The sequence below is a fragment of the Pristiophorus japonicus genome, unplaced genomic scaffold, assembly GCF_044704955.1.
Source record: "Pristiophorus japonicus isolate sPriJap1 unplaced genomic scaffold, sPriJap1.hap1 HAP1_SCAFFOLD_94, whole genome shotgun sequence".
In the NCBI taxonomy this organism is placed as follows: domain Eukaryota; kingdom Metazoa; phylum Chordata; class Chondrichthyes; family Pristiophoridae; genus Pristiophorus; species Pristiophorus japonicus.
In genome coordinates this window covers 771,331-799,326 of record NW_027254868.1, presented here as the reverse complement: position 1 = coordinate 799,326, position 27,996 = coordinate 771,331, and the positions used below count along the sequence as shown (strand labels likewise).

General features: G+C 45.3%; 1 protein-coding gene and 16 non-coding genes across 17 annotated transcripts in view; 1 reads left to right on the top strand and 16 right to left on the bottom strand.

The window, feature by feature from the left end:
- The window catches only part of LOC139257944 (zinc finger protein 850-like), a gene marked incomplete at its 5' end in the record, with an annotated part of 812,458 nt that overhangs the window by 661,689 nt on the left and 122,773 nt on the right, over window positions 1-27,996 (top strand). The gene's annotated exons all lie outside the window — the stretch shown is intronic.
- On the bottom strand, window positions 700-772 carry trnaf-gaa (transfer RNA phenylalanine (anticodon GAA)). The gene has a single exon. It is a non-coding gene; the product is annotated as a tRNA-Phe (tRNA).
- trnae-uuc (transfer RNA glutamic acid (anticodon UUC)) lies at window positions 1,975-2,046 on the bottom strand. Its single transcript has one exon. It is a non-coding gene; the product is annotated as a tRNA-Glu (tRNA).
- On the bottom strand, window positions 2,964-3,036 carry trnaf-gaa (transfer RNA phenylalanine (anticodon GAA)). The gene has a single exon. It is a non-coding gene; the product is annotated as a tRNA-Phe (tRNA).
- Window positions 4,239-4,310, bottom strand: trnae-uuc (transfer RNA glutamic acid (anticodon UUC)). Its single transcript has one exon. It is a non-coding gene; the product is annotated as a tRNA-Glu (tRNA).
- On the bottom strand, window positions 5,227-5,299 carry trnaf-gaa (transfer RNA phenylalanine (anticodon GAA)). The gene has a single exon. It is a non-coding gene; the product is annotated as a tRNA-Phe (tRNA).
- trnae-uuc (transfer RNA glutamic acid (anticodon UUC)) lies at window positions 6,502-6,573 on the bottom strand. Its single transcript has one exon. It is a non-coding gene; the product is annotated as a tRNA-Glu (tRNA).
- On the bottom strand, window positions 7,491-7,563 carry trnaf-gaa (transfer RNA phenylalanine (anticodon GAA)). Its single transcript has one exon. It is a non-coding gene; the product is annotated as a tRNA-Phe (tRNA).
- trnae-uuc (transfer RNA glutamic acid (anticodon UUC)) lies at window positions 8,767-8,838 on the bottom strand. The gene has a single exon. It is a non-coding gene; the product is annotated as a tRNA-Glu (tRNA).
- trnaf-gaa (transfer RNA phenylalanine (anticodon GAA)) lies at window positions 9,755-9,827 on the bottom strand. The gene has a single exon. It is a non-coding gene; the product is annotated as a tRNA-Phe (tRNA).
- Window positions 11,030-11,101, bottom strand: trnae-uuc (transfer RNA glutamic acid (anticodon UUC)). Its single transcript has one exon. It is a non-coding gene; the product is annotated as a tRNA-Glu (tRNA).
- On the bottom strand, window positions 12,018-12,090 carry trnaf-gaa (transfer RNA phenylalanine (anticodon GAA)). Its single transcript has one exon. It is a non-coding gene; the product is annotated as a tRNA-Phe (tRNA).
- Window positions 13,293-13,364, bottom strand: trnae-uuc (transfer RNA glutamic acid (anticodon UUC)). The gene has a single exon. It is a non-coding gene; the product is annotated as a tRNA-Glu (tRNA).
- Window positions 14,282-14,354, bottom strand: trnaf-gaa (transfer RNA phenylalanine (anticodon GAA)). The gene has a single exon. It is a non-coding gene; the product is annotated as a tRNA-Phe (tRNA).
- On the bottom strand, window positions 16,545-16,617 carry trnaf-gaa (transfer RNA phenylalanine (anticodon GAA)). Its single transcript has one exon. It is a non-coding gene; the product is annotated as a tRNA-Phe (tRNA).
- Window positions 18,421-18,494, bottom strand: trnai-aau (transfer RNA isoleucine (anticodon AAU)). Its single transcript has one exon. It is a non-coding gene; the product is annotated as a tRNA-Ile (tRNA).
- Window positions 20,688-20,761, bottom strand: trnai-aau (transfer RNA isoleucine (anticodon AAU)). The gene has a single exon. It is a non-coding gene; the product is annotated as a tRNA-Ile (tRNA).

Below are 27,996 nucleotides of genomic sequence, written 5' to 3'. Positions count from 1 at the left end.
CTCTCGGTACCGTGTGAACATTTCATTTGGTGCTTTTGTCCTGAACTGCAGCCTTTTGCCCATCTCCGGGCGACAGAACCGTTCTAAATGTCTGTTCTGCTTATAACCATTGACGGGAACAGGTCTCCAGTTCAGCGGTTATCAGCAAAGCAAGAAACACGTATAAACAGAAAGTTGTGCTCTGCACACCGTCGGCAAAGAAGCAATGGCTGTTATTCCAAATAATTGCCATCCCTTGGGATTCCGTGTGGATTTGTTTAGTTATGAAGATTTGATTGTAAAAGTTACTACTAACCGAATAAAAATTATGAAAAATTGGGATGGCCCATATGGGGATCGGGCCCGCGCTCTTGGCTTTATTAATACCATGCCCTAAACGACCGATTTAACCGGCAACAAAATGCGCCAGGGCTGCGTGAAAGCCCAGCCTGAGATGATTTTGTATCCGGCACACACTGGGTGATAGAGTTACTGCATAAGAATTGAACACAACGCATCGCTAAAACATTGTTCACTCTTCATATACAAAACTGGGCAGAGTATAAATAGAAAGTAACAGAAAAAGAGCACTGAATCTAAAAAAAATCATGTCGAAAATTAGTATCACGCAACCGCTGAACAGCCCATCCCTCAAGCACTGTCTCGATATCAAACCAGCTTCTCCCCTTAAAATGAAGGAAACGCAAAATCACCAGATATTGCCGAAACCCGGGATTGAACCAAGGACCTTTAGATCTTCAGTCTAACGCTCTCCCAACTGAGCTATTTCGGCCCGAAAGAAAATGAAGCAAAACTTTCTCACACTTTTTTGAAAGAAAACTTAAACCCCGGAAGGAATTGCCCCGCACACTCAGTCCTCATTTCGGAGCAATGAGCTCCGGATGTGTTCATGTAATGTATAATGATATTGAAAATCTTTATGCTCATGTTAACTTATCATTGCCCACGATCCAGGCACTCTCTGATTCCGGTATTGTGCACGTTGCTAAGTTGAAAATTTGCATTTTTCCGCACTGGCAATGAATTGACTGATCGCCGGGCTGTGATCAGCTCGGTTTGTTCGGGTGATGCCGCGCATGAACGTACATGGAAGAATAATGATCATTTTGATTGTTCTCACACTGCACTTAAATGTTGGCAAACCGTACAGTGTCAATCAGCAATTGTAGTTCCATATGTTCATTTAATATTCTGCTGAAGTGTTCATAAAGACACAAAGATTGCACACCAGCCTAGATCTCACAGTGCTGAAGACACAGTGAAATATACTGGAGAGTTTATAACTGTTTCAGAACATAACATGTCAGCAAAATTCCCTCTTCTGTTCTCGGCACTGATGGGTTGTGAAAGGGAGACGGGCCGAAGTCCTATTGAGCCGCACTGACCCCGAGCCAATGTGAAATTAAAGCAGGTTCAGTCCTTAGCAGTGATATGATGAAGAGAGATAAGAGTCGCGAATCAACGTTAGTGATGGTGAATCTCTATTAGATCAAAAACTCCATGAATTCTCTGCCGGGAAATTCAGATCTTGGAAATCGCCTGTGAACGCTAAACATTGATATGCAGTGAGCCAATGTTCAATATAGAAGGAGCCCAGGCCAAATGAATGCTCAAGGATAAATTATCAGTGCCCATGGTCCAGGCATTCCCTGATTCCAGTCTTCCACACGTTGCGAAGTTTAAAATGCTGAATATTTCCACAGTGGCAATGCATTGATTGATGATAAGCCCGAGTGCTGTGGCGCAAATAGGTACCTGGAAGACTAAAGATAGCCATGATTGGCAAAATTTACGTTGTCTATCAGCTTTTGGAGTTCCACTTGTTGAGCGAGATCATGTCATTTCGTGCAGATTTTAAAACAGAAGTGTCTGTTGTATCATGACACGCTGCTGATGGTTGGGGCAACAACAGCGAGGTGAGCTGCAAGCTTCTTCAGGAACAGCATTGCATTTCGAAGCACCGCAAATACAATGTTCCCTGACCGGGAATCGAACCCGAGCCGCGGCGGTGAAAGCGCCGAATCCTAACCACTAGACCAGCAGGGAAGCTGCTGCAAATGTCTGTGCCAGCAAGCAGACCAACCCAGTCTTTCCTCCTTGCTGTTTCGAAATTCTCATCACATTCGCGCCAGGGAAATCTGTTCGCAGCAAATGGTAGTTTTTGTGGAGAACACCAAAGACATGTCCGCGCAATCACAGCGTTAAATGCGTCTAGGCTACCACTGAAATCCATTTCATTCTCTCCTTTTTCCGGGAATTTTCACTCTCGGTACCGTGTGAACATTTCATTTGGTGCTTTTGTCCTGAACTGCAGCCTTTTGCCCATCTCCGGGCGACAGAACCGTTCTAAATGTCTGTTATGCTTATAACCATTGACGGGAACAGGTCTCCAGTTCAGCGGTTATCAGCAAAGCAAGAAACACGTATAAACAGAATGTTGTGCTCTGCACACCGTCGGCAAAGAAGCAATGGCTGTTATTCCAAATAATTGCCATCCCTTGGGATTCCGTGTGGATTTGTTTAGTTATGAAGATTTGATTGTAAAAGTTACTACTAACCGAATAAAAATTATGAAAAATTGGGATGGCCCATATGGGGATCGGGCCCGCGCTCTTGGCTTTATTAATACCATGCCCTAAACGACCGATTTAACCGGCAACAAAATGCCCCAGGGCTGCGTGAAAGCCCAGCCTGAGATGATTTTGTATCCGGCACACACTGGGTGATAGAGTTACTGCATAAGAATTGAACACAACGCATCGCTAAAACATTGTTCACTCTTCATATACAAAACTGGGCAGAGTATACATAGAAAGTAACAGAAAAAGAGCGCTGAATCTAAAAAAAAATCATGTCGAAAATTAGTATCACGCAACCGCTGAACAGCCCATCCCTCAAGCACTCTCTCGATATCAAACCAGCTTCTCCCCTTAAAATGAAGGAAACGCAAAATCACCAGATATTGCCGAAACCCGGGATTGAACCAAGGACCTTTAGATCTTCAGTCTAACGCTCTCCCAACTGAGCTATTTCGGCCCGAAAGAAAATGAAGCAAAACTTTCTCACACCTTTTTGAAAGAAAACTTAAACCCCGGAAGGAATTGCCCCGCACACTCAGTCCTCATTTCGGAGCAATGAGCTCCGGATGTGTTCATGTAATGTATAATGATATTGAAAATCTTTATGCTCATGTTAACTTATCATTGCCCACGATCCAGGCACTCTCTGATTCCGGTATTGTGCACGTTGCTAAGTTGAAAATTTGCATTTTTCCGCACTGGCAATGAATTGACTGATCGCCGGGCTGTGATCAGCTCGGTTTGTGTGGGTGATGCCGCGCATGAACGTACATGGAAGAATAATGATCATTTTGATTGTTCTCACACTGCACTTAAATGTTGGCAAACCGTACAGTGTCAATCAGCAATTGTAGTTCCATATGTTCATTTAATATTCTGCTGAAGTGTTCATAAAGACACAAAGATTGCACACCAGGCTCGATCTCACAGTGCTGAAGACACAGTGAAATATACTGGAGAGTTTATAACTGTTTCAGAACATAACATGTCAGCAAAATTCCCTCTTCTGTTCTCGGCACTGATGGGTTGTGAAAGGGAGACGGGCCAAAGTCCTATTGAGCCGCACTGACCCCGAGCCAATGTGAAATTAAAGCAGGTTCAGTCCTTAGCAGTGATATGATGAAGAGAGATAAGAGTCGCGAATCAACGTTAGTGATGGTGAATCTCGATTAGATCAAAAACTCCATGAATTCTCTGCCGGGAAATTCAGATCTTGGAAATCGCCTGTGAACGCTAAACATTGATATGCAGTGAGCCAATGTTCAATATAGAAGGAGCCCAGGCCAAATGAATGCTCAAGGATAAATTATCAGTGCCCATGGTCCAGGCATTCCCTGATTCCAGTCTTCCACACGTTGCGAAGTTTAAAATGCTGAATATTTCCACAGTGGCAATGCATTGATTGATGATAAGCCCGAGTGCTGTGGCGCAAATAGGTACCTGGAAGACTAAAGATAGCCATGATTGGCAAAATTTACGTTGTCTATCAGCTTTTGGAGTTCCACTTGTTGAGCGAGATCATGTCATTTCGTGCAGATTTTAAAACAGAAGTGTCTGTTGTATCATGACACGCTGCTGATGGTTGGGGCAACAACAGCGAGGTGAGCTGTAAACTTCTTCAGGAACAGCATTGCATTTCGAAGCACCGCAAATACAATGTTCCCTGACCGGGAATCGAACCCGGGCCGCGGCGGTGAAAGCGCCGAATCCTAACCACTAGACCAGCAGGGAAGCTGCTGCAAATGTCTGTGCCAGCAAGCAGACCAACCCAGTCTTTCCTCCTTGCTGTTTCGAAATTCTCATCACATTCGCGCCAGGGAAATCTGTTCGCAGCAAATGGCAGTTTTTGTGGAGAACACCAAAGACATGTCCGCGCAATCACAGCGTTAAGTGCGTCTAGGCTTCCACTGAAATCCATTTCATTCTCTCCTTTTTCCGGGAATTTTCACTCTCGGTACCGTGTGAACATTTCATATGGTGCTTTTGTCCTGAACTGCAGCCTTTTGCCCATCTCCGGGCGACAGAACCGTTCTAAATGTCTGTTCTGCTTATAACCATTGACGGGAACAGGTCTCCAGTTCAGCGGTTATCAGCAAAGCAAGAAACACGTATAAACAGAAAGTTGTGCTCTGCACACCGTCGGCAAAGAAGCAATGGCTGTTATTCCAAATAATTGCCATCCCTTGGGATTCCGTGTGGATTTGTTTAGTTATGAAGATTTGATTGTAAAAGTTACTACTAACCGAATAAAAATTATGAAAAATTGGAATGGCCCATATGGGGATCGGGCCCGCGCTCTTGGCTTTATTAATACCATGCCCTAAACGACCGATTTAACCGGCAACAAAATGCGCCAGGGCTGCGTGAAAGCCCAGCCTGAGATGATTTTGTATCCGGCACACACTGGGTGATAGAGTTACTGCATAAGAATTGAACACAACGCATCGCTAAAACATTGTTCACTATTCATATACAAAACTGGGCAGAGTATAAATAGAAAGTAACAGAAAAAGAGCACTGAATCTAAAAAAAATCATGTCGAAAATTAGTATCACGCAACCGCTGAACAGCCCATCCCTCAAGCACTGTCTCGATATCAAACCAGCTTCTCCCCTTAAAATGAAGGAAACGCAAAATCACCAGATATTGCCGAAACCCGGGATTGAACCAAGGACCTTTGGATCTTCAGTCTAACGCTCTCCCAACTGAGCTATTTCGGCCCGAAAGAAAATGAAGCAAAACTTTCTCACACCTTTTTGAAAGAAAACTTAAACCCCGGAAGGAATTGCCCCGCACACTCAGTCCTCATTTCGGAGCAATGAGCTCCGGATGTGTTCATGTAATGTATAATGATATTGAAAATCTTTATGCTCATGTTAACTTATCATTGCCCACGATCCAGGCACTCTCTGATTCCGGTATTGTGCACGTTGCTAAGTTGAAAATTTGCATTTTTCCGCACTGGCAATGAATTGACTGATCGCCGGGCTGTGATCAGCTCGGTTTGTTTGGGTGATGCCGCGCATGAACGTACATGGAAGAATAATGATCATTTTGATTGTTCTCACACTGCACTTAAATGTTGGCAAACCGTACAGTGTCAATCAGCAATTGTAGTTCCATATGTTCATTTAATATTCTGCTGAAGTGTTCATAAAGACACAAAGATTGCACACCAGGCTCGATCTCACAGTGCTGAAGACACAGTGAAATATACTGGAGAGTTTATAACTGTTTCAGAACATAACATGTCAGCAAAATTCCCTCTTCTGTTCTCGGCACTGATGGGTTGTGAAAGGGAGACGGGCCGAAGTCCTATTGAGCCGCACTGACCCCGAGCCAATGTGAAATTAAAGCAGGTGCAGTCCTTAGCAGTGATATGATGAAGAGAGATAAGAGTCGCGAATCAACGTTAGTGATGGTGAATCTCGATTAGATCAAAAACTCCATGAATTCTCTGCCGGGAAATTCAGATCTTGGAAATCGCCTGTGAACGCTAAACATTGATATGCAGTGAGCCAATGTTCAATATAGAAGGAGCCCAGGCCAAATGAATGCTCAAGGATAAATTATCAGTGCCCATGGTCCAGTCATTCCCTGATTCCAGTCTTCCACACGTTGCAAAGTTTAAAATGCTGAATATTTCCACAGTGGCAATGCATTGATTGATGATAAGCCCGAGTGCTGTGGCGCAAATAGGTACCTGGAAGACTAAAGATAGCCATGATTGGCAAAATTTACGTTGTCTATCAGCTTTTGGAGTTCCACTTGTTGAGCGAGATCATGTCATTTCGTGCAGATTTTAAAACAGAAGTGTCTGTTGTATCATGACACGCTGCTGATGGTTGGGGCAACAACAGCGAGGTGAGCTGCAAGCTTCTTCAGGAACAGCATTGCATTTCGAAGCCCCGCAAATACAATGTTCCCTGACCGGGAATCGAACCCGGGCCGCGGCGGTGAAAGCGCCGAATCCTAACCACTAGACCAGCAGGGAAGCTGCTGCAAATGTCTGTGCCAGCAAGCAGACCAACCCAGTCTTTCCTCCTTGCTGTTTCGAAATTCTCATCACATTCGCGCCAGGGAAATCTGTTCGCAGCAAATGGCAGTTTTTGTGGAGAACACCAAAGACATGTCCGCGCAATCACAGCGTTAAGTGCGTCTAGGCTTCCACTGAAATCCATTTCATTCTCTCCTTTTTCCGGGAATTTTCACTCTCGGTACCGTGTGAACATTTCATTTGGTGCTTTTGTCCTGAACTGCAGCCTTTTGCCCATCTCCGGGCGACAGAACCGTTCTAAATGTCTGTTCTGCTTATAACCATTGACGGGAACAGGTCTCCAGTTCAGCGGTTATCAGCAAAGCAAGAAACACGTATAAACAGAAAGTTGTGCTCTGCACACCGTCGGCAAAGAAGCAATGGCTGTTATTCCAAATAATTGCCATCCCTTGGGATTCCGTGTGGATTTGTTTAGTTATGAAGATTTGATTGTAAAAGTTACTACTAACCGAATAAAAATTATGAAAAATTGGAATGGCCCATATGGGGATCGGGCCCGCGCTCTTGGCTTTATTAATACCATGCCCTAAACGACCGATTTAACCGGCAACAAAATGCGCCAGGGCTGCGTGAAAGCCCAGCCTGAGATGATTTTGTATCCGGCACACACTGGGTGGTAGAGTTACTGCATAAGAATTGAACACATCGCATCGCTAAAACATTGTTCACTCTTCATATACAAAACTGGGCAGAGTATACATAGAAAGTAACAGAAAAAGAGCGCTTAATTTAAAAAAAAATCATGTCGAAAATTAGTATCACGCAACCGCTGAACAGCCCATCCCTCAAGCACTGTCTCGATATCAAACCAGCTTCTCCCCTTAAAATGAAGGAAACGCAAAATCACCAGATATTGCCGAAACCCGGGTTTGAACCAAGGACCTTTAGATCTTCAGTCTAACGCTCTCCCAACTGAGCTATTTCGGCCCGAAAGAAAATGAAGCAAAACTTTCTCACACCTTTTTGAAAGAAAACTTAAACCCCGGAAGGAATTGCCCCGCACACTCAGTCCTCATTTCGGAGCAATGAGCTCCGGATGTGTTCATGTAATGTATAATGATATTGAAAATCTTTATGCTCATGTTAACTTATCATTGCCCACGATCCAGGCACTCTCTGATTCCGGTATTGTGCACGTTGCTAAGTTGAAAATTTGCATTTTTCCGCACTGGCAATGAATTGACTGATCGCCGGGCTGTGATCAGCTCGGTTTGTTTGGGTGATGCCGCGCATGAACGTACATGGAAGAATAATGATCATTTTGATTGTTCTCACACTGCACTTAAATGTTGGCAAACCGTACAGTGTCAATCAGCAATTGTAGTTCCATATGTTCATTTAATATTCTGCTGAAGTGTTCATAAAGACAAAAAAGATTGCACACCAGGCTCGATCTCACAGTGCTGAAGACACAGTGAAATATACTGGAGAGTTTATAACTGTTTCAGAACATAACATGTCAGCAAAATTCCCTCTTCTGTTCTCGGCACTGATGGGTTGTGAAAGGGAGACGGGCCGAAGTCCTATTGAGCCGCACTGACCCCGAGCCAATGTGAAATTAAAGCAGGTTCAGTCCTTAGCAGTGATATGATGAAGAGAGATAAGAGTCGCGAATCAACGTTAGTGATGGTGAATCTCGATTAGATCAAAAACTCCATGAATTCTCTGCCGGGAAATTCAGATCTTGGAAATCGCCTGTGAACGCTAAACATTGATATGCAGTGAGCCAATGTTCAATATAGAAGGAGCCCAGGCCAAATGAATGCTCAAGGATAAATTATCAGTGCCCATGGTCCAGGCATTCCCTGATTCCAGTCTTCCACACGTTGCGAAGTTTAAAATGCTGAATATTTCCACAGTGGCAATGCATTGATTGATGATAAGCCCGAGTGCTGTGGCGCAAATAGGTACCTGGAAGACTAAAGATAGCCATGATTGGCAAAATTTACGTTGTCTATCAGCTTTTGGAGTTCCACTTGTTGAGCGAGATCATGTCATTTCGTGCAGATTTTAAAACAGAAGTGTCTGTTGTATCATGACACGCTGCTGATGGTTGGGGCAACAACAGCGAGGTGAGCTGCAAACTTCTTCATGAACAGCATTGCATTTCGAAGCACCGCAAATACAATGTTCCCTGACCGGGAATCGAACCCGGGCCGCGGCGGTGAAAGCGCCGAATCCTAACCACTAGACCAGCAGGGAAGCTGCTGCAAATGTCTGTGCCAGCAAGCAGACCAACCCAGTCTTTCCTCCTTGCTGTTTCGAAATTCTCATCACATTCGCGCCAGGGAAATCTGTTCGCAGCAAATGGCAGTTTTTGTGGAGAACACCAAAGACATGTCCGCGCAATCACAGCGTTAAGTGCGTCTAGGCTTCCACTGAAATCCATTTCATTCTCTCCTTTTTCCGGGAATTTTCACTCTCGGTACCGTGTGAACATTTCATTTGGTGCTTTTGTCCTGAACTGCAGCCTTTTGCCCATCTCCGGGCGACAGAACCGTTCTAAATGTCTGTTCTGCTTATAACCATTGACGGGAACAGGTCTCCAGTTCAGCGGTTATCAGCAAAGCAAGAAACACGTATAAACAGAAAGTTGTGCTCTGCACACCGTCGGCAAAGAAGCAATGGCTGTTATTCCAAATAATTGCCATCCCTTGGGATTCCGTGTGGATTTGTTTAGTTATGAAGATTTGATTGTAAAAGTTACTACTAACCGAATAAAAATTATGAAAAATTGGAATGGCCCATATGGGGATCGGGCCCGCGCTCTTGGCTTTATTAATACCATGCCCTAAACGACCGATTTAACCGGCAACAAAATGCGCCAGGGCTGCGTGAAAGCCCAGCCTGAGATGATTTTGTATCCGGCACACACTGGGTGATAGAGTTACTGCATAAGAATTGAACTCAACGCATCGCTAAAACATTGTTCACTCTTCATATACAAAACTGGGCAGAGTATAAATAGAAAGTAACAGAAAAAGAGCACTGAATCTAAAAAAAATCATGTCGAAAATTAGTATCACGCAACCGCTGAACAGCCCATCCCTCAAGCACTGTCTCGATATCAAACCAGCTTCTCCCCTTAAAATGAAGGAAACGCAAAATCACCAGATATTGCCGAAACCCGGGATTGAACCAAGGACCTTTAGATCTTCAGTCTAACGCTCTCCCAACTGAGCTATTACGGCCCGAAAGAAAATGAAGCAAAACTTTCTCACACCTTTTTGAAAGAAAACTTAAACCCCGGAAGGAATTGCCCCGCACACTCAGTCCTCATTTCGGAGCAATGAGCTCCGGATGTGTTCATGTAATGTATAATGATATTGAAAATCTTTATGCTCATGTTAACTTATCATTGCCCACGATCCAGGCACTCTCTGATTCCGGTATTGTGCACGTTGCTAAGTTGAAAATTTGCATTTTTCCGCACTGGCAATGAATTGACTGATCGCCGGGCTGTGATCAGCTCGGTTTGTTTGGGTGATGCCGCGCATGAACGTACATGGAAGAATAATGATCATTTTGATTGTTCTCACACTGCACTTAAATGTTGGCAAACCGTACAGTGTCAATCAGCAATTGTAGTTCCATATGTTCATTTAATATTCTGCTGAAGTGTTCATAAAGACACAAAGATTGCACACCAGGCTCGATCTCACAGTGCTGAAGACACAGTGAAATATACTGGAGAGTTTATAACTGTTTCAGAACATAACATGTCAGCAAAATTCCCTCTTCTGTTCTCGGCACTGATGGGTTGTGAAAGGGAGACGGGCCGAAGTCCTATTGAGCCGCACTGACCCCGAGCCAATGTGAAATTAAAGCAGGTTCAGTCCTTAGCAGTGATATGATGAAGAGAGATAAGAGTCGCGAATCAACGTTAGTGATGGTGATTCTCGATTAGATCAAAAACTCCATGAATTCTCTGCCGGGAAATTCAGATCTTGGAAATCGCCTGTGAACGCTAAACATTGATATGCAGTGAGCCAATGTTCAATATAGAAGGAGCCCAGGCCAAATGAATGCTCAAGGATAAATTATCAGTGCCCATGGTCCAGGCATTCCCTGATTCCAGTCTTCCACACGTTGCGAAGTTTAAAATGCTGAATATTTCCACAGTGGCAATGCATTGATTGATGATAAGCCCGAGTGCTGTGGCGCAAATAGGTACCTGGAAGACTAAAGATAGCCATGATTGGCAAAATTTACGTTGTCTATCAGCTTTTGGAGTTCCACTTGTTGAGCGAGATCATGTCATTTCGTGCAGATTTTAAAACAGAAGTGTCTGTTGTATCATGACACGCTGCTGATGGTTGGGGCAACAACAGCGAGGTGAGCTGCAAGCTTCTTCAGGAACAGCATTGCATTTCGAAGCACCGCAAATACAATGTTCCCTGACCAGGAATCGAACCCGGGCCGCGGCGGTGAAAGCGCCGAATCCTAACCACTAGACCAGCAGGGAAGCTGCTGCAAATGTCTGTGCCAGCAAGCAGACCAACCCAGTCTTTCCTCCTTGCTGTTTCGAAATTCTCATCACATTCGCGCCAGGGAAATCTGTTCGCAGCAAATGGCAGTTTTTGTGGAGAACACCAAAGACATGTCCGCGCAATCACAGCGTTAAGTGCGTCTAGGCTTCCACTGAAATCCATTTCATTCTCTCCTTTTTCCGGGAATTTTCACTCTCGGTACCGTGTGAACATTTCATTTGGTGCTTTTGTCCTGAACTGCAGCCTTTTGCCCATCTCCGGGCGACAGAACCGTTCTAAATGTCTGTTCTGCTTATAACCATTGACGGGAACAGGTCTCCAGTTCAGCGGTTATCAGCAAAGCAAGAAACACGTATAAACAGAAAGTTGTGCTCTGCACACCGTCGGCAAAGAAGCAATGGCTGTTATTCCAAATAATTGCCATCCCTTGGGATTCCGTGTGGATTTGTTTAGTTATGAAGATTTGATTGTAAAAGTTACTACTAACCGAATAAAAATTATGAAAAATTGGAATGGCCCATATGGGGATCGGGCCCGCGCTCTTGGCTTTATTAATACCATGCCCTAAACGACCGATTTAACCGGCAACAAAATGCGCCAGGGCTGCGTGAAAGCCCAGCCTGAGATGATTTTGTATCCGGCACACACTGGGTGATAGAGTTACTGCATAAGAATTGAACTCAACGCATCGCTAAAACATTGTTCACTCTTCATATACAAAACTGGGCAGAGTATAAATAGAAAGTAACAGAAAAAGAGCACTGAATCTAAAAAAAATCATGTCGAAAATTAGTATCACGCAACCGCTGAACAGCCCATCCCTCAAGCACTGTCTCGATATCAAACCAGCTTCTCCCCTTAAAATGAAGGAAACGCAAAATCACCAGATATTGCCGAAACCCGGGATTGAACCAAGGACCTTTAGATCTTCAGTCTAACGCTCTCCCAACTGAGCTATTACGGCCCGAAAGAAAATGAAGCAAAACTTTCTCACACCTTTTTGAAAGAAAACTTAAACCCCGGAAGGAATTGCCCCGCACACTCAGTCCTCATTTCGGAGCAATGAGCTCCGGATGTGTTCATGTAATGTATAATGATATTGAAAATCTTTATGCTCATGTTAACTTATCATTGCCCACGATCCAGGCACTCTCTGATTCCGGTATTGTGCACGTTGCTAAGTTGAAAATTTGCATTTTTCCGCACTGGCAATGAATTGACTGATCGCCGGGCTGTGATCAGCTCGGTTTGTTTGGGTGATGCCGCGCATGAACGTACATGGAAGAATAATGATCATTTTGATTGTTCTCACACTGCACTTAAATGTTGGCAAACCGTACAGTGTCAATCAGCAATTGTAGTTCCATATGTTCATTTAATATTCTGCTGAAGTGTTCATAAAGACACAAAGATTGCACACCAGGCTCGATCTCACAGTGCTGAAGACACAGTGAAATATACTGGAGAGTTTATAACTGTTTCAGAACATAACATGTCAGCAAAATTCCCTCTTCTGTTCTCGGCACTGATGGGTTGTGAAAGGGAGACGGGCCGAAGTCCTATTGAGCCGCACTGACCCCGAGCCAATGTGAAATTAAAGCAGGTTCAGTCCTTAGCAGTGATATGATGAAGAGAGATAAGAGTCGCGAATCAACGTTAGTGATGGTGATTCTCGATTAGATCAAAAACTCCATGAATTCTCTGCCGGGAAATTCAGATCTTGGAAATCGCCTGTGAACGCTAAACATTGATATGCAGTGAGCCAATGTTCAATATAGAAGGAGCCCAGGCCAAATGAATGCTCAAGGATAAATTATCAGTGCCCATGGTCCAGGCATTCCCTGATTCCAGTCTTCCACACGTTGCGAAGTTTAAAATGCTGAATATTTCCACAGTGGCAATGCATTGATTGATGATAAGCCCGAGTGCTGTGGCGCAAATAGGTACCTGGAAGACTAAAGATAGCCATGATTGGCAAAATTTACGTTGTCTATCAGCTTTTGGAGTTCCACTTGTTGAGCGAGATCATGTCATTTCGTGCAGATTTTAAAACAGAAGTGTCTGTTGTATCATGACACGCTGCTGATGGTTGGGGCAACAACAGCGAGGTGAGCTGCAAGCTTCTTCAGGAACAGCATTGCATTTCGAAGCCCCGCAAATACAATGTTCCCTGACCGGGAATCGAACCCGGGCCGCGGCGGTGAAAGCGCCGAATCCTAACCACTAGACCAGCAGGGAAGCTGCTGCAAATGTCTGTGCCAGCAAGCAGACCAACCCAGTCTTTCCTCCTTGCTGTTTCGAAATTCTCATCACATTCGCGCCAGGGAAATCTGTTCGCAGCAAATGGCAGTTTTTGTGGAGAACACCAAAGACATGTCCGCGCAATCACAGCGTTAAGTGCGTCTAGGCTTCCACTGAAATCCATTTCATTCTCTCCTTTTTCCGGGAATTTTCACTCTCGGTACCGTGTGAACATTTCATTTGGTGCTTTTGTCCTGAACTGCAGCCTTTTGCCCATCTCCGGGCGACAGAACCGTTCTAAATGTCTGTTCTGCTTATAACCATTGACGGGAACAGGTCTCCAGTTCAGCGGTTATCAGCAAAGCAAGAAACACGTATAAACAGAAAGTTGTGCTCTGCACACCGTCGGCAAAGAAGCAATGGCTGTTATTCCAAATAATTGCCATCCCTTGGGATTCCGTGTGGATTTGTTTAGTTATGAAGATTTGATTGTAAAAGTTACTACTAACCGAATAAAAATTATGAAAAATTGGAATGGCCCATATGGGGATCGGGCCCGCGCTCTTGGCTTTATTAATACCATGCCCTAAACGACCGATTTAACCGGCAACAAAATGCGCCAGGGCTGCGTGAAAGCCCAGCCTGAGATGATTTTGTATCCGGCACACACTGGGTGGTAGAGTTACTGCATAAGAATTGAACACATCGCATCGCTAAAACATTGTTCACTCTTCATATACAAAACTGGGCAGAGTATACATAGAAAGTAACAGAAAAAGAGCGCTGAATCTAAAAAAAAATCATGTCGAAAATTAGTATCACGCAACCGCTGAACAGCCCATCCCTCAAGCACTCTCTCGATATCAAACCAGCTTCTCCCCTTAAAATGAAGGAAACGCAAAATCACCAGATATTGCCGAAACCCGGGATTGAACCAAGGACCTTTAGATCTTCACTCTAACGCTCTCGCAACTGAGCTATTTCGGCCCGACAGAAAACGAAGCAAAACTTTCTCACACCTTTTTGAAAGAAAACTTAAACCCCGGAAGGAATTGCCCCGCACACTCAGTCCTCATTTCGGGGCAATGAGCTCCGGATGTGTTCATGTAATGTATAATGATATTGAAAATCTTTATGCTCATGTTAACTTATCATTGCCCACGATCCAGGCACTCTCTGATTCCGGTATTGTGCACGTTGCTAAGTTGAAAATTTGCATTTTTCCGCACTGGCAATGAATTGACTGATCGCCGGGCTGTGATCAGCTCGGTTTGTTCGGGTGATGCCGCGCATGAACGAACATGGAAGAATAATGATCATTTTGATTGTTCTCACACTGCACTTAAATGTTGGCAAACCGTACAGTGTCAATCAGCAATTGTAGTTCCATATGTTCATTTAATATTCTGCTGAAGTGTTCATAAAGACACAAAGATTGCACACCAGCCTAGATCTCACAGTGCTGAAGACACAGTGAAATATACTGGAGAGTTTATAACTGTTTCAGAACATAACATGTCAGCAAAATTCCCTCTTCTGTTCTCGGCACTGATGGGTTGTGAAAGGGAGACGGGCCGAAGTCCTATTGAGCCGCACTGACCCCGAGCCAATGTGAAATTAAAGCAGGTTCAGTCCTTAGCAGTGATATGATGAAGAGAGATAAGAGTCGCGAATCAACGTTAGTGATGGTGAATCTCGATTAGATCACAAACTCCATGAATTCTCTGCCGGGAAATTCAGATCTTGGAAATCGCCTGTGAACGCTAAACATTGATATGCAGTGAGCCAATGTTCAATATAGAAGGAGCCCAGGCCAAATGAATGCTCAAGGATAAATTATCAGTGCCCATGGTCCAGGCATTCCCTGATTCCAGTCTTCCACACGTTGCGAAGTTTAAAATGCTGAATATTTCCACAGTGGCAATGCATTGATTGATGATAAGCCCGAGTGCTGTGGCGCAAATAGGTACCTGGAAGACTAAAGATAGCCATGATTGGCAAAATTTACGTTGTCTATCAGCTTTTGGAGTTCCACTTGTTGAGCGAGATCATGTCATTTCGTGCAGATTTTAAAACAGAAGTGTCTGTTGTATCATGACACGCTGCTGATGGTTGGGGCAACAACAGCGAGGTGAGCTGCAAGCTTCTTCAGGAACAGCATTGCATTTCGAAGCACCGCAAATACAATGTTTCCTGACCGGGAATCGAACCCGGGCCGCGGCAGTGAAAGCGCTGAATCCTAACCACTAGACCAGCAGGGAAGCTGCTGCAAATGTCTGTGCCAGCAAGCAGACCAACCCAGTCTTTCCTCCTTGCTGTTTCGAAATTCTCATCACATTCGCGCCAGGGAAATCTGTTCGCAGCAAATGGCAGTTTTTGTGGAGAACACCAAAGACATGTCCGCGCAATCACAGCGTTAAGTGCGCCTAGGCTTCCACTGAAATCCATTTCATTCTCTCCTTTTTCCGGGAATTTTCACTCTCGGTACCGTGTGAACATTTCATTTGGTGCTTTTGTCCTGAACTGCAGCCTTTTGCCCATCTCCGGGCGACAGAACCGTTCTAAATGTCTGTTCTGCTTATAACCATTGACGGGAACAGGTCTCCAGTTCAGCGGTTATCAGCAAAGCAAGAAACACGTATAAACAGAAAGTTGTGCTCTGCACACCGTCGGCAAAGAAGCAATGGCTGTTATTCCAAATAATTGCCATCCCTTGGGATTCCATGTGGATTTGTTTAGTTATGAAGATTTGATTGTAAAAGTTACTACTAACCGAATAAAAATTATGAAAAATTGGGATGGCCCATATGGGGATCGGGCCCGCGCTCTTGGCTTTATTAATACCATGCCCTAAACGACCGATTTAACCGGCAACAAAATGCCCCAGGGCTGCGTGAAAGCCCAGCCTGAGATGATTTTGTATCCGGCACACACTGGGTGATAGAGTTACTGCATAAGAATTGAACACATCGCATCGCTAAAACATTGTTCACTCTTCATATACAAAACTGGGCAGAGTATAAATAGAAAGTAACAGAAAAAGAGCACTGAATCTAAAAAAAATCATGTCGAAAATTAGTATCACGCAACCGCTGAACAGCCCATCCCTCAAGCACTGTCTCGATATCAAACCAGCTTCTCCCCTTAAAATGAAGGAAACGCAAAATCACCAGATATTGCCGAAACCCGGGATTGAACCAGGGACGTTTAGATCTTCAGTCTAACGCTCTCGCAACTGAGCTATTTCGGCCCGACAGAATACGAAGCAAAACTTTCTCACACCTTTTTGAAAGAAAACTTAAACCCCGGAAGGAATTGCCCCGCACACTCAGTCCTCATTTCGGGGCAATGAGCTCCGGATGTGTTCATGTAATGTATAATGATATTGAAAATCTTCATGCTCATGTTAACTTATCATTGCCCACGATCCAGGCACTCTCTGATTCCGGTATTGTGCACGTTGCTAAGTTGAAAATTTGCATTTTTCCGCACTGGCAATGAATTGACTGATCGCCGGGCTGTGATCAGCTCGGTTTGTTAGGGTGATGCCGCGCATGAACGTACATGGAAGAATAATGATCATTTTGATTGTTCTCACACTGCACTTAAATGTTGGCAAACCGTACAGTGTCAATCAGCAATTGTAGTTCCATATGTTCATTTAATATTCTGCTGAAGTGTTCATAAAGACACAAAGATTGCACACCAGCCTAGATCTCACAGTGCTTAAGACACAGTGAAATATACTGGAGAGTTTATAACTGTTTGAGAACATAACATGTCAGCAAAATTCCCTCTTCTGTTCTCGGCACTGATGGGTTGTGAAAGGGAGACGGCCCGAAGTCCTATTGAGCCGCACTGACCCCGAGCCAAAGTGAAATTAAAGCAGGTTCAGTCCTTAGCAGTGATATGATGAAGAGAGATAAGAGTCGCGAATCAACGTTAGTGATGGTGAATCTCGGTTAGATCAAAAACTCCATGAATTCTCTGCCGGGAAATTCAGATCTTGGAAATCGCCTGTGAACGCTAAACATTGATATGCAGTGAGCCAATGTTCAATATAGAAGGAGCCCAGGTCAAATGAATGCTCAAGGATAAATTATCAGTGCCCATGGTGCAGGCATTCCCTGATTCCAGTCTTCCACACGTTGCGAAGTTTAAAATGCTGAATATTTCCACAGTGGCAATGCATTGATTGATGATAAGCCCGAGTGCTGTGGCGCAAGTAGGTACCTGGAAGACGAAAGATAGCCATGATTGGCAAAATTTACGTTGTCTATCAGCAATTGGAGTTCCACTTGTTGAGCGAGATCTTGTCATTTCGTGCAGATTTTAAAACAGAAGTGTCTGTTTTATCATGACACGCTGCTGATGGTTGGGGCAACAACAGCGAGGTGAGCTGCAAGCTTCTTCAGGAACAGGATTGCATTTCGAAGCACCGCAAATACAATGTTCCCTGACCGGGAATCGAACCCAGGCCGCAGCGGTGAAAGCGCCGAAACCTAACCACTAAACCACCAGGGAAGCTGCTACACATTTGCAGACCAACACAGTCTTTCCTGCTTGCTCCTTCCAAAGTCTCACCACTTTCGCGCCAGGTAAAACTGTTCGTAGCAAATGGCATTTTTTGTGGAGAACACCAAAAATATGTCCGTGCATCCGCAGCATCACGTGCGGGTAGGCATCCACTGAAATCTATTTCATTCTGTCCTTTTCTCGGGATTTTTCACTCTCGGTGCCAGGTGAACATTTCATTTCGTGTTTTTGTCCTGAACTGCAGTCTTTTGCCCATCTCCAGGCGACACAACCGTTCTGTCTCTCTGTTCCTACTTTTGAGCATTTACGGGAACAGGCCTCCGGTTCATCGTTTATCAGCAAACCAAGAAACAGAAATAAACAGAAAGATGTGCCTCTCCACCCCGTCGGCAAGTAGCAATGACTGTTATTCCAAATAATTCCCAACCCTTGGGTTTCTGTGTGGATTTGTTTCATTATAAAGATTTGATTTTCAACGTGACTAAAAACCGAATAAAAATTATGAAAAACACTGGAATGGCCCGTACGGGGATCGAACCCGCGACCTTGTCGTTATTAGCATCACGCTCTAACCAACTGAGCTTACCAGCCACAAATTGTACAACGTTGCGTGAAAGCTCAGTCTGCGGGGATTGTGTTTCCAACTCACACTGGATGACAGATTTACTGCATAAACATTGAACGCATCACATCGCTTAAACATTGTTCACTGTTCATCTACAACACTGCGCAGAGTGTAAATAGAACGTAACAGAACGTAACAGCTTAATCTAAAAACAATTCATGTTGAAAATTATTATCACGCAACCGCTGAACAGCCCACAGTCCCGATATAAAATCAGCCACGACCCTTCGAATGAAGGGAACGCGAAATAACCAAAAATTGCTGAAACACGGGATTGAGCCATGAACCATCTGGATCTTCAGTCAAACGCCTTCCCAACTGAACTATTTCGGTCTGACAGTGAACGAAGCAAAGTTTTCTCACACCTTTTTGAAAGAAAACCTGACCCCGGAAGGAATTGCCCCACCCACTCTGTCCTCGTTTCGGGGCAATGGGTCCCAAACACATCTCAGAGCTCAGGTTGTGTCAATGTAAAGTATAATGATACCGAAAATCTTAATGCTCATGTTCCGTTATCAGTGCCCACGATCCAGGCAATGGTCTTGTACACGTTGCTAAGTTCAAAATGTGTATTTTTTCGCACTGGCAATGAATTAACTGATATCTGTGCTGTGATCAACTAGGTTACTTAGGGTGATGTCGTGCAAGAACGTAATGGAAGCCTAATTATAATGGTGATTGTTCTCACACTGCAGTTAAATGTTGGCAAATTTACAGTGTCAATCAGCAATTCAATTCCACATGTTGATTTAATGTTCTGCTGAAGTGTTCATAAAGAAACAAAGCATGCACAACAGGCTCGATCTCACCGTCTTGAAGACACAGTGAAATATACTGGAGAGTTTATAACTGTTTGAGAACATAAAATGTCAGTAAAATACCCAGTTCTTTTCTCGACACTGATGGGCTGTGAAAGGGAGACCGGCCGAAGTCCCACATAGCCGCACTGACCCCGAGGCAAGGTGAAATCCTAACAGGTTCAGTCCATAGCAGTGTAATGCTGAAGAGAGATAAGTGTCACGAATAAAGGAGAGACTTAACAATACTGATGTTGAATATCGGTTAGATCAATCACTCCATGAATTCACTGCTGGTAAATTCAGAGCTTGTAAATTGCCTGTGAACGCTAAACATAGGCACACAGTGAGCCAATGTGCAATATAGGAGGGGCTCAGGCCAAATAAATGCTCGGGATCAGTTATCAGTGGCCATGGCCCAGGCATTCACTGTATCCAGTCTTGCAGGCGTTGCTAAGTTTAAAATGCTGAATATTTCCACACTGGCAATGCATTGACAGATGGTAAGCTAGAGTGATGTGCCGCAAAAATGTAAATGGAAGGCTAAAGTTAGCCATGATTGGCAAAATTTATGGTGTCAATCAGCACGAGTTGAGCGAGATCTCCTCATTTACTGCTGACTTTGAAACGGAAGGCACAGAAGTGTGTGCTGTATCACTACAACGAATGATGCGCTGCTGATGGTTGGGGTAGCAAGAGTGCAGTGAGCTGTGAATTTGTTCAGGAACAGCCTTGCAGTTCAAACGGCCGAAAATACAATGTTCCCTGACCGGGAATCGAACCCAGGCCGCACCGGTGAAAGCGCCGAAACCTAACCACTAAACCACCAGGGAAGCTGCTACACATTTGCAGACCAACACAGTCTTTCCTGCTTGCTCCTTCCAAAGTCTCACCACTTTCGCACCAGGTAAAACTGTTCGTAGCAAATGGCATTTTTTGTGGAGAACACCAAAGATATGTCCGCGCATCCGCAGCATCACGTGCGGGTAGGCATCCACTGAAATCTATTTCATTCTGTCCTTTTCTCGGGATTTTTCACTCTCGGTGCCAGGTGAACATTTCATTTCGTGTTTTTGTCCTGAACTGCAGTCTTTTGCCCATCTCCAGGCGACAGAACCGTTCTGTCTGTCTGTTCCTACTTTTGAGCATTTACGGGAACAGGCCTCCGGTTCATCGTTTATCAGCAAACCAAGAAACAGAAATAAACAGAAAGATGTGCCTCTCCACCCCGTCGGCAAGTAGCAATGACTGTTATTCCAAATAATTCCCAACCCTTGGGTTTCTGTGTGGATTTGTATCATTATAAAGATTTGATTTTCAACGTGACTAAAAACCGAATAAAAATTATGAAAAACACTGGAATGGCCCGTACGGGGATCGAACCCGCGACCTTGTCGTTATTAGCATCACGCTCTAACCAACTGAACTAACCGGCCACAAATTGTACAACGTTGCGTGAAAGCTCAGTCTGCGGGGATTGTGTTTCCAACTCACACTGGATGACAGATTTACTGCATAAACATTGAACGCATCACATCGCTTAAACATTGTTCACTGTTCATCTACAACACTGCGCAGAGTGTAAATAGAACGTAATAGAGGCGGGAGTCGAGAGAGGCAGCGGCCTATAAAAGGCTCAGCAGTCCGGGGAGCGTCGAGAGAGGCAGCGGCCTATAAAAGGCTCAGCAGTCCGGGGAGCGTCGAGAGAGGCGGGAGTCGAGAGAGGCAGCGGCCTATAAAAGGCTCAGCAGTCCGGGGAGCGTCGAGAGAGTCGGGAGTCGAGAGAGGCAGCGGCCTATAAAAGGCTCAGCAGTCCGGGGAGCGTCGAGAGAGACGGGAGTCGAGAGAGGCAGCGGCCTATAAAAGGCTCAGCAGTCCGGGGAGCGTCGAGAGAGGCGGGAGTCGAGAGAGGCAGCGGCCTATAAACGGCTCAGCAGTCCGGGGAGCGTCGAGAGAGGCGGGAGTCGAGAGAGGCAGCGGCCTATAAAAGGCTCAGCAGTCCGGGGAGCGTCGAGAGAGGCGGGAGTCGAGAGAGGCAGCGGCCTATAAAAGGCTCAGCAGTCCGGGGAGCGTCGAGAGAGGCGGGAGTCGAGAGAGGCAGCGGCCTATAAAAGGCTCAGCAGTCCGGGGAGCGTCGAGAGAGGCGGGAGTCGAGAGAGGCAGCGGCCTATAAAAGGCTCAGCAGTCCGGGGAGCGTCGAGAGAGGCGGGAGTCGAGAGAGGCAGCGGCCTATAAAAGGCTCAGCAGTCCGGGGAGCGTCGAGAGAGGCGGGAGTCGAGAGAGGCAGCGGCCTATAAAAGGCTCAGCAGTCCGGGGAGCGTCGAGAGAGGCGGGAGTCGAGAGAGGCAGCGGCCTATAAAAGGCTCAGCAGTCCGGGGAGCGTCGAGAGAGGCGGGAGTCGAGAGAGGCAGCGGCCTATAAAAGGCTCAGCAGTCCGGGGAGCGTCGAGAGAGGCGGGAGTCGAGAGAGGCGTACCGGTGCAGCTCCAGCTGGGAGAGAAGGCAAAAAAGAAGTAGAAAGAAATCAAAAGGTGACGTCACAGCCAACGTGGTAAGTGATTGGCTGCTGATTGGTGAGTAGTTTTTCTTTTTCTTTATTAGTCAGTAACTTTTAACATTGTTGTCCGCAATTTAAGTGTATCTAAGGGTTAAGTCATGGCAGGACAGCTCGGTCATGTGATATGCTCCTCCTGTACCATCTGGGAACACAGGGACAACACCAGTGTCCCTGACGACTACATGTGCGGGAAGTATGTCCACCTCCGGCTACTGACGGTCCGCGTTGCGGAGTTGGAGCTGAAGGTGGATTCACTCTGGAGCATCCACGATGCTGAGAATGACGTGAGTATCACGTGTAGCGAGTTGGTCTTACTGCAGGAGAAGGGTCCACAGCCAGCGAGGGAATGGAAGACCAGCAGGAAGAGTAGTGCAAGGAAGGTAGTGCAGGGGTCCCCTGTGGTCATCCCCCTGCAAAACAGATACACCGCTTTGAGTACTGTTGAGGGGGATGACTCATCAGGGGAGGGCAGCAGCAGCCAAGTTCATGGCACCGTGGCTGGCTCTGTTGCACAGGAGGGCAGGAAAAAGAGTGGAAGAGCGATAGTGATAGGCGATTCAATTGTAAGGGGAATAGATAGGCGTTTCTGCGGCCGCAACCGAGACTCCAGGATGGTATGTTGCCTCCCTGGTGCAAGGGTCAAGGATGTCTCGGAGCGGGTGGAGGACATTCTAAAAAGGGAGGGAGAACAGCCAGTTGTCGTGGTGCACGTTGGTACCAATGACATAGGTAAAAAAAGGGATGAGTTCCTACGAAATGAATTTAAGGAGCTAGGAGCTAAATTAAAAAGTAGGACCTCAAAAGTAGTAATCTCAGGATTGCTACCAGTGCCACGTGCTAGTCAGAGTAGGAATAGCAGGATAGCTCAGATGAATACGTGGCTTGAGCAATGGTGCAGCAGGGAGGGATTCAAATTCCTGGGGCATTGGAACCGGTTCTGGGGGAGGTGGGACCAGTACAATCCGGACGGTCTGCACCTGGGCAGAATCGGAACCAATGTCCTCGGGGGAGTGTTTGCTAGTGCTGTTGGGGAGGAGTTAAACTAATATGGCAGGGGGATGGGAACCAATGCAGGGAGATAGAGGGAAACAAAAAGGAGGCAAAAACAAAAGACAGAAAGGAGATGAGGAAAAGTGGAGGGCAGTGAAACCCAAGGCAAAGAACAAAAAGGGCCATTGTACAGCAAAATTCTAAAAGGACAGAGGGTGTTAAAAAAACAAGCCTAAAGGCTTTGTGTCTTAATGCAAGGAGTATCCGCAATAAGGTGGATGAATTAACTGTGCAAATAGATGTTAACAAATATGATGTGATTGGGATTACGGAGACGTGGCTCCAGGATGAGCAGGGCTGGGAACTCAACATCCAGGGGTATTCAACATTCAGGAAGGATAGAATAAAAGGAAAAGGAGGTGGGGTAGCATTGCTGGTTAAGGAGGAGATTAAGGCAATAGTTAGGAAGGACATTAGCTTGGATGATGTGGAATCTATATGGGTAGAGCTGCAGAACACCAAAGGGCAAAAAACGTTAGTGGGAGTTGTGTACAGACCTCCAAACAGTAGTAGTGATGTTGGGGAGGGCATCAAACAGGAAATTAGGGGTGCGTGCAATAAAGGTGCAGCAGTTATAATGGGTGACTTTAATATGCACATAGATTGGGCTAACCAAACTGGAAGCAATACGGTGGAGGAGGATTTTCTGGAGTGCATAAGGGATGGTTTTTTAGACCAATATGTCGAGGAACCAACTAGGAGGGAGGCCATCTTAGACTGGGTGTTATGTAATGAGAAAGGATTAATTAGCAATCTCGTTGTGCGAGGCCCCTTGGGGAAGAGTGACCATAATATGGTGGAATTCTGCATTAGGATGGAGAATGAAACAGTTAATTCAGAGACCATGGTCCAGAACTTAAAGAAGGCTAACTTTGAAGGTATGAGGCGTGAATTGGCTGAGATGGATTGGCGAATGATACTTAAGGGGTTGACTGTGGATGGGCAATGGCAGACATTTAGAGACCGCATGGATGAACTACAACAATTGTACATTCCTGTCTGGCATAGAAATAAAAAAGGGAAGGTGGCTCAACCGTGGCTATCAAGGGAAATCAGGGATAGTATTAAAGCCAAGGAAGTGGCATACAAATTGGCCAGAAATAGCAGCGAACCTGGGGACTGGGAGAAATTTAGAACTCAGCAGAGGAGGACAAAGGTTTTGATTAGGGCAGGGAAAATGGAGTATGAGAAGAAGCTTGCAGGGAACATTAAGACGGATTGCAAAAGTTTCTATAGATATGTAAAGAGAAAAAGGTTAGTAAAGACAAATGTAGGTCCCCTGCAGTCAGAATCAGGGGAAGTCATAACGGGGAACAAAGAAATGGCGGACCAATTGAACAAGTACTTTGGTTCGGTATTCACGAAGGAGGACACGAACAACCTTCCGGTTATAAAAGGGGTCGGGGGGTCTCGTAAGGAGGAGGAACTGAGGGAAATCCTTATTAGCCGGGAAATTGTGTTGGGGAAATTGATGGGATTGAAGGCCGATAAATCCCCAGGGCCTGATGGACTGCATCCCAGAGTACTTAAGGAGGTGGCCTTGGAAATAGTGGATGCGTTGACAGTCATTTTCCAACATTCCATTGACTCTGGATCAGTTCCTATGGAGTGGAGGGTAGCCAATGTAACCCCACTTTTTAAAAAAGGAGGGAGAGAGAAAACAGGGAATTATAGACCGGTCAGCCTGACATCGGTAGTGGGTAAAATGATGGAATCAATTATTAAGGATGTCATAGCAGTGCATTTGGAAAGAGGTGACATGATAGGTCCAAGTCAGCATGGATTTTTGAAAGGGAAATCATGCTTGACAAATCTTCTGGAATTTTTTGAGGATGTTTCCAGTAGAGTGGATAAGGGGGAACCAGTTGATGTGGTATATTTGGACTTTCAGAAGGCGTTCGACAAGGTCCCACACAAGAGATTGATGTGCAAAGTTAGAGCACATGGGATTGGGGGTAGTGTACTGACATGGATTGAGAACTGGTTGTCAGACAGGAAGCAAAGAGTAGGAGTAAATGGGTACTTTTCAGAATGGCAGGCAGTGACTAGTGGGGTACCGCAAGGTTCTGTGCTGGGGCCCCAGCTGTTTACACTGTACATTAATGATTTAGATGAGGGGATTAAATGTAGTATCTCCAAATTTGCGGATGACACTAAGTTGGGTGGCAGTGTGAGCTGCGAGGAGGATGCTGTGAGGCTGCAGAGCGAATTGGATAGGTTGGGTGAGTGGGCAAATGCATGGCAGATGAAGTATAATGTGGATAAATGTGAGGTTATCCACTTTGGTGGTAAAAACAGAGAGACAGACTATTATCTGAATGGTGACAGATTAGGAAAAGGGGAGGTGCAAAGAGACCTGGGTGTCATGGTACATCAGTCATTGAAGGTTGGCATGCAGGTGCAGCAGGCGGTTAAGGAAGCAAATGGCATGTTGGCCTTCATAGCAAGGGGATTTGAGTACAGGGGCAGGGAGGTGTTGCTACAGTTGTACAGGGCATTGGTGAGGCCACACCTGGAGTATTGTGTACAGTTTTGGTCTCCTAACCTGAGGAAGGACATTCTTGCTATTGAGGGAGTGCAGCGAAGGTTCACCAGACTGATTCCCGGGATGGCGGGACTGACCTATCAAGAAAGACTGGATCAACTGGGCTTGTATTCACTGGAGTTCAGAAGAATGAGAGGGGACCTCATAGAAACATATAAAATTCTGACAGGGTTAGACAGGTTAGATGCAGGAAGAATGTTCCCAATGTTGGGGAAGTCCAGAACCAGGGGTCACAGTCTAAGGATAAGGGGTAAGCCATTTAGGACCGAGATGCGGAGGAACTTCTTCACCCAGAGAGTGGTGAACCTGTGGAATTCTCTACCACAGAAAGTTGTTGAGGCCAATTCACTAAATATATTCAAAAAGGAGTTAGATGAGGTCCTTACTGCTAGGGGGATCAAGGGGTATGGCGAGAAAGCAGGAATGGGGTACTGAAGTTGAATGTTCAGCCATGAACTCATTGAATGGCGGTGCAGGCTAGAAGGGCCGAATGGCCTACTCCTGCACCTATTTTCTATGTCTATGTTTCTATGTAACAGAACGTAACAGCTTAATCTAAAAACAATTCATGTTGAAAATTATTATCACGCAACCGCTGAACAGCCCACTGTCCCGATCAGCCACTACCCTTCGAATGAAGGGAACGCGAAATAACCAAAAATTGCTGAAACACGGGATTGAGCCATGAAACATCTGGATCTTCAGTCAAACGCCTTCCCAACTGAACTATTTCGGTCTGACAGTGAACGAAGCAAAGTTTTCTCACACCTTTTTGAAAGAAAACCTGACCCCGGAAGGAATTGCCCCACCCACTCTGTCCTCGTTTCGGGGCAATGGGTCCCAAACAAATCTCAGAGCTCAGGTTGTGTCAATGTAAAGTATAATGATACCGAAAATCTTAATGCTCATGTTCCGTTATCAGTGCCCACGATCCAGGCAATGGTCTTGTACACGTTGCTAAGTTCAAAATGTGTATTTTTTCGCACTGGCAATGAATTAACTGATATCTGTGCTGTGATCAACTAGGTTACTTAGGGTGATGTCGTGCAAGAACGTAATGGAAGCCTAATTATAATGATGATTGTTCTCACACTGCAGTTAAATGTTGGCAAATTTACAGTGTCAATCAGCAATTAAATTCCACATGTTGATTTAATGTTCTGCTGAAGTGTTCATAAAGAAACAAAGCTTGCACAACAGGCTCGATCTCACCGTCTTGAAGACACAGTGAAATATACTGGAGAGTTTATAACTGTTTGAGAACATAAAATGTCAGTAAAATACCCCGTTCTTTTCTCGACACCGATGGGCTGTGAAAGGGAGACCGGCCGAAGTCCCACATAGCCGCACTGGCCCCGAGGCAAGGTGAAATCCTAACAGGTACAGTCCATAGCAGTGCTATGCTGAAGAGAGATAAGTGTCGCGAATAAAGGAGAGACTTAACAATACTGATGTTGAATATCGGTTAGATCAATCACTCCATGAATTCACTGCTGGGAAATTCAGAGCTTGTAAATTGCCTGTGAACGCTAAACATAGACACACAGTGAGCAAATGTGCAATATAGGAGGGGCCCAGGCCAAATGAATGCTCGGGATAAGTTATCAGTGGTCATGGCCGAGGCATTCACTGTATCCAGTCTTGCAGACGTTGCTCAGTTTAAAATGCTGAATATTTCCACACTGGCAATGCATTGACAGATGGTAAGCTAGAGTGATGTGCCGCAAAAATGTACACGGAAGGCTAAAGTTAGCCATGATTGGCTAAATTTACGGTGTCAATCAGCACGAGTTGAGCGAGATCTCCTCATTTACTGCTGACTTTGAAACGGAAGGCACAGACGTGTGTGCTGTATCACTACAACGAATGATGCGCTGCTGATAGTTGGGGTAGCAAGAGTGCAGTGAGCTGTGAATTTGTTCAGGAACAGCCTTGCAGTTCAAACGGCCGAAAATACAATGTTCCCCGACCGGGAATCGAACCCAGGCCGCAGCGGTGAAAGCGCCGAAACCTAACCACGAAACCACCAGGGAAGCTGCTACACATTTGCAGACCAACACAGTCTTTCCTGCTTGCTCCTTCCAAAGTCTCACCAATTTCGCGCCAGGTAAAACTGTTCGTAGCAAATGGCATTTTTTGTGGAGAACACCAAAGATATGTCCGCGCATCCGCCGCATCACGTGCGGGTAGGCATCCACTGAAATCTATTTCATTCTGTCCTTTTCTCGGGATTTTTCACTCTCGGTGCCGGGTGAACATTTCATTTCGTGTTTTTGTCCTGAACTGCAGTCTTTTGCCCATCTCCAGGCGACAGAACCGTTCTGTCTGTCTGTTCCTACTTTTGAGCATTTACGGGAACAGGCCTCCGGTTCATCGTTTATCAGCAAACCAAGAAACAGAAACAAACAGAAAGATGTGCCTCTCCACCCCGTCGGCAAGTAGCAATGACTGTTATTCCAAATAATTCCCAACCCTTGGGTTTCTGTGTGGATTTGTTTCATTATAAAGATTTGATTTTCA